Raw genomic sequence first — 5,966 nt, 5'->3', positions numbered from 1 at the left:
GGTGGAGAAGCTTTGGTCCCGAGTGACGGTGAGGAACTGGTCTCGCGGACAAGGTAGGATTTAATTTAAAGGGTTTAATCTGTCACCTGTTAGGACCTGGGGACGCCCAGGATCTCCCTGTAAGGAATGGGACAGGGACAGTCAAAGGATAAGGTAGCGTGCATGCCTTTAGAATGCATTCTGGTTAATTGGAAGATCTTTGGAACGGATCCATTAACTAAAGGTAAACTAAAAAGATATTGTACTATAGACTGGCCTCTGTACCAGCTGGAGGACCAGGAAAGATGGCCACCAGAGTGTTCGATTAATTATAATACGATCCTCCAACTTCTCTTATTTTGTCAGCGAACTAATAAATGGAATGAGCATATGTATGCTCAGATATTTATGTTGTTATGGAACAGAACAGATATTTTGAAGCAATGTAATTTGGTTCCAACAGGCTTAGCAAAAAGTTGTGAAAATGTTCAAAACTCATTATCTACTGTAATAGCAGGAGCAGGGTCACATTCGGCCACAGCACCCCCACCGTATGGTGACAAAGTCCCCTCAGACCCACCAACTGAGCCCTCCACAGGTTTGTACCCTGTGATTACTGAAACCCTAATTGCTCGTAATGCCACGGGTTCTCAGGATGCTGTCACTCTGCAGGTGTATTCTCACGTTCCTTTTAATCCTGTGGATCTGGAGGCTTTTAAAGCGCAGGCAGGGGAATTCTCAACCAACCCCTCCCGATTTATTTCAGTTTTTGAAGGCTGTCTGGTTAGTCATAAACCTGACTGGAATGACTGCCAGGTACTTTTACGAACTCTCCTCTCTGAGGTGGAACGGGATCAGGTTTTAGCTAAGGCACCGGCAGAGGCAGAATGGAGACATGAGCAGAATCCTGACACTTATAAGGAGGCAAAAGATCAGGTCCCTTTTACTGACCCCCAGTGGGACCCCAATAAAGCTGAAGGTATGATTCCCTTAACTAATTATAAAGAACTGCTGTTGTATGGCTTACGTCACTCGGCAGTTCGCCATAACAACTGGGCGAAGCCTTATGAGGTAGTACAGGAACAAAAGGAGAGTCTGGTAGCCTTGCTGCAGTGCATACAGGATGCAATTAGACAGCATACAACAGCTAATCCCGAAAGCGCAGAGATTGAGGAGGTCATCAAGGGTATTTTTACTAGTCGGGCTGCCCTGGATATTAAAAGAAAATTACAAAAGAAGGAGGATCTTATGGGTATGACTATGGCTCAGATCCTGGAGACAGCTAACAAGGCTTACAGCCTTAGGGATGTAGAAAAGGAAAAGCAGCAGGTAAAAATGATGGTCACGGCAGTCCAGGCTGGCCGAGGACGGCCCCCGGTGGGTGGAAGGGGCCGTGGGTACAGGGGTCGTGGCTGAGGCCGCCCCGGTTCCCAAGAAAGATGGCTGGGTCGAGAGCAGTGTGCAATCTGACGGCAGGAAGGACATTGGAAAAATGAGTGTCCGAACCGGGAGTGTGTTCCCAGATGACAGCAGGGACCCTGGAAGAGTAGGGGGGTCAGGGGAAACGGATTACCCTACCCTCGGAGCCCCAAATAAAAATGAGGGTAGGAAACACCGAAATGGATTTTTTGGTAGATTCAGGAGCAGCCCGAACTGCTGTAAACGAGCCACTTCCCTTACCCATAGAAAGCTCTCTGGTGGTAACCAGGGCAGTCAGAAAAACAGCCTCATGCTCGGTTTACGCCCCTGCCGAATGCGCTCTGGGGGAGAAGACTATCTCCCAGCGGCTTGTTTATCTCCCTAAATGCCCCACTCCGTTGCTAGGACGGGATCTCTTATGCCGGTTAGGGGCTACGTTGCATTTCTCTCAAGATGAAATTGTTCTCACTCTACCCCCAGAAAATGCCTGGGTTATGGTTCTGGGACCTGAATCTGAATCTACAATCACCTGCGCTCCAGAATGGGAGGAATGGGAAGATCAGGTGTACCCTTTGGTCTGGGCTTCGGCGACCCCAGGAAAGGCTGCTTATTTAAGTCCCATAATGGTGCAGCTCTTGCCAGGAAGGGGGCCAATTCAGATTAAGCAGTCCCCATCAAGAAGGAAGCCAGGGAGGAACTACAGAAAATCATAGACAAATTCTTGCAGTGTGGGGTATTACGGAAGTGTCACTCAGCTTGGAATACTCCTATTTTACCTGTCCAAAAACCTGACGGCAGTTATCGATTGGTGCAGGACTTAAGAGCAGTCAACGAGCGGGTTAAGACTCTACACGCCCTCGTCCCCAACCCATACACACTGCTAGCCTCTGTGGGGGGACAGTATTCATGTTTCTCAGTTCTCGATTTAAAGGACACCTTCTTCACGATTCCGGTGGACCCCTAGTCCCAGGAGATTTTCTTCTTCGAATGGGAAGATGCCAACAGGAATAAAAGGCAGCTGTGTTGGACGGTGCTGGCACAAGGATTTAAGGACTCCACCACTCTCTTCGGCCAAGCTTTATCCTGGGACTTGGAAGAATGGGATAATGAGGACAAAGTCCTTCTCCTGCAGTACATTGATGATTTATTAATAGGAGCAGTGGGACTAGAAGTATGTCTCAAGGCAACCGTAAGCCTTTTAAACTTTCTCGGGCTGCGGGGGTATTGCGTGTCAAGAAATAAAGCCCAAATTGCCCTCCCTGAAGTACGCTACCTAGGCTTCCAGATTAGACAAGGGGAACGCCAGCTCTCAAGGGAGAGGCTTGAGGCCATCTGTCAGGTCTCTGCTCCCCGAAATCGCAAGCAGCTTAGAGCATTCCTGGGGATGGCAGGATTTTGCTGAATGTGGATCCCAGATTTTGGACTGCTAGCTAAGCCTCTGTATGAATGTGTTAAGGTGACTGATAAGGAACCATTTTACTGGACAACAGAGGCAAATAACGCCTTTACCTTAATAAAAAGAAAACTGATGGAAGCCCCAGCCCTGGGTCTGCCCGATCTTTCCAAGCCCTTTCAATTGTATGTACATGAAAGAAAAGGGGTGACCCTGGGACTACTTACACAGTTATTGGGCTCTTGGAAACGTCCAGTGGCTTATTTCTCCAAACAATTGGACCAGGTTGCTAAGGGGTGGCTGGCATGCTTACGGGCAGTTGCAGCTACAGCCGTGGTGTTGGAGGAAGCAGAAAAACTGACTTTGGGGGGGGCTGTGCAAGTATACACTCCTCACATGGTCCAAGCCGTACTGGACACAAAGGGGGGTCTCTGGCTCACCCAAGCTCGGGTAGCCCGGTATCAGGCTAAGCTCTTAGAGAATCCCGAAGTTACCCTGCAGGCTTGCCCCTCCCTTAACCCGGCCACCCTGCTGCCAGAAACAGAGGGTCAAGAACATGACTGCTTGGAGGTTATAGATGCCCAGTACTCCAGCCGTCAGGATTTAAAGGATCAACCTCTCCCTAACGCAGACTATGAGTGGTATACGGCGGGCAGTAGCACTGTTGTAAATGGACTAAGAAGAGCGGGCTATGCTGTTGTCTCTCTCCATGAAACTGTGGAGGCAAAAAGCCTACCCCCCGGGACCTAGTGGCTTTAACTCATGCGCTTGAATTGTCAAAAGGAAAAAGAGTTAATATTTACATGGACTCTAAATATGCTTTTGGTGTGCTGCATGCCCACGCTGGTCTGTGGAAACAAAGGGGATTACTGATGGCTCAGGGTTCTCCGGTCAAGCACAGGTTACAAATTCTTCAGCTTCTGGAAGCTGTACAGCTCCCCTCAGAGGTAGCAGTAATGCACTGCAGGGCTCATCAAAAGGAGGATCACAATACTAACCGAGGCAACGCTAGGGCAGATAGAGAAGCTAAGCGGGCTGCCACTTTAGAACCGAGACTAGCTGAGAGTGTCCATCTCCATGCCTTGGTTCCATCGCTAGGGGACCTCCCTACCCCGCAGTATATGAGTGAGGAGTTAGAGTGGGCTGAATCTCTTGGGCTTCAGGAGGAAAAAGGATGGTTCAGTTCTACGGAGGGAAAGGTCCTTTTACCAAGGTGTATGATGCGACCAGTAATACAAAAACTACACCAGACCTCTCATGCGGTCAGGGAAGCTTTGACCCACTCACACAGAAGTACTTCATCACCTCAGGACTTCGGCCCTTAGTGTCTCAGATATCTGCGGAGTGCCTTACTTGCCAGAAAAATAATGCTCGACCAGGGAATCCAGTTATACCACCTACCCTAGAACCCACTCCGGGCCCCGGGCTAGTAGGGGTATCTATACCCCTGGGCTTACTCGAGCCCAGGGGTATAGATACCTCCTTGTCCTGGTGGATCGTTTTAGTGGGTGGCCTGAGGCTTTTCCCTGCCGTAATAACACTGCTAAGACTGTGGCTCTTAAACTTGTTAAAGAAATTTTTCCTAGATTTGGCCTGCCTCGATGGACGGAGTCTGACCAGGGAATACACTTTACCTCAAAGATTGTCCAGAATGTCTCGGATATCCCCCAGCTCAACTGGAAACTTCACACCCCTTGGAGACCACAGGCCAGTGGAGTGGTAGAGCACACTACTCAGACACTCAAAAGGCACCTAGCCAAAATATGTTAGGAAGCGTCTTTACAGTGGCCTGATGCCTTACCCTTGGTTTTACTCCGCATTCGGGCCCTTCCTAAGGGTAGAACTGGTTTGAGCCCCTTCGAGATTATGTTTGGAAGGGCATGGCCTATGAATGGTACCCTGATCCTGCTAGGGGAATGGGAGGCTGGCTGTGGATATTTATCTCAGTATATGTGTTCCCTGCCTGCTGTTTTATGTTCTCTTCACAGGTACGTTAGGGACTCTCAGCCACTCCCTTTAGACGCTCCTGTCCATTCCCTGCAGCCTGGTGACTTCGACCTTATCCGTACCTGGAAAGACGAACCCCTCCAGGAAAAGTGGAAAGGACCCTATCTCGTCTTACTGGTTTCCCACACGGCGGCTAAAGTAGAGGGACACAAGAGCTGGATTCACTACTCCCGACTAAAAGCTGTACCTCCACCGCAGAATCCTGACCCCGAGCAGTGGATTGTTCAGCCTGCTGGAACCAGAACGTCGGAGGATTTGGGACTCAAGTTATTATTTAAACGCAAATAACTCTCTATAATTTAGCCATGTTTTTAATCTTTGTATGGGTATTTACTGTTTCTGGACAGCTGGCCCCTTCACCCTTTCGCTCCCCGGAAAATAACTGGTGGGCCCTTTTAGCTGTCACAGCTTCTAATTCCTCCCACTTTTGTGTAGGGAGTGGTTACACCTTAGGGTCTGTATTTACTACTTGTTTTGTGGGGGTGGCTATGCCCTTGCAAGATATTCACAACTATACTGAACTTGCTGCTTACAATATTAAGTTGACAGCCCAGCAGCTGTCTGAGTTTGGCTCTGTCTCGAATCCTAAGCCCTATACAAACCAGCATCACCTTCATATTAGGCTAATGGCCGTGTCTTCAAATGTTACTTCCTGTTTTACTATTGTAGGGGCACGAAAGGTTGGTACTAATTTAACCAACCATGAGATGAATTGTTCTGTCTCTCCGACCCGACTTCTTATTTTTATTCACACTTATACCTTCCCTGTGGGTGGTTTTTGCTCTGCGGACTAACTGCAGAGCAAAAACCTATGTCCCAGCTAACGGTTCAGGGGACCCCTGCTCTTTAGGACGATTAACCGATTGTCCCTGGCCATGCTCTAGTTTTAGAAATGCCTGGACCTACCCGAGCCCGGAGAGCTCAGCATGGCCTGCCTCTGGAGGAAACATGCAATTCTAAGGTAAATCTGGTGTCCAAATCTCAGGCCATAGCCCTCGCTACTTCACTGGTTGGAGTCCCAGGCCTGGCCTTAGATGCAGAGCTCCAACTTGCTAAAGTGGCCTGTGCCCTCGCCAAGTCCATTAACCTAACTTCCACTCTAGTTTCTGACTTGGCCTCCGAACTCTCGGGGGTCCGAGAAGGGGTGCTCCAAAATCGCCCTGCGATA

At 49.1% G+C, this 5,966-nt stretch overlaps 1 long non-coding RNA gene across 1 annotated transcript; it reads left to right on the top strand.

Moving 5' to 3' along the window:
• Window positions 1-2,081: 2,081 nt before the first annotated feature.
• LOC142046121 (uncharacterized) lies at window positions 2,082-5,339 on the top strand. Its single transcript, XR_012655053.1, has 2 exons — window positions 2,082-2,587; window positions 4,780-5,339. It is a non-coding gene; the product is annotated as an uncharacterized LOC142046121 (long non-coding RNA).
• The last annotated feature ends 627 nt before the right edge of the window (window positions 5,340-5,966 follow it).

Source organism: Chelonoidis abingdonii, chromosome 1 (genome assembly GCF_003597395.2).
Source record: "Chelonoidis abingdonii isolate Lonesome George chromosome 1, CheloAbing_2.0, whole genome shotgun sequence".
NCBI lineage: Eukaryota > Metazoa > Chordata > Testudines > Testudinidae > Chelonoidis > Chelonoidis abingdonii.
Note: the sequence above shows the minus strand (reverse complement) of the source record. Positions and strands in the feature narration are given on the sequence as shown.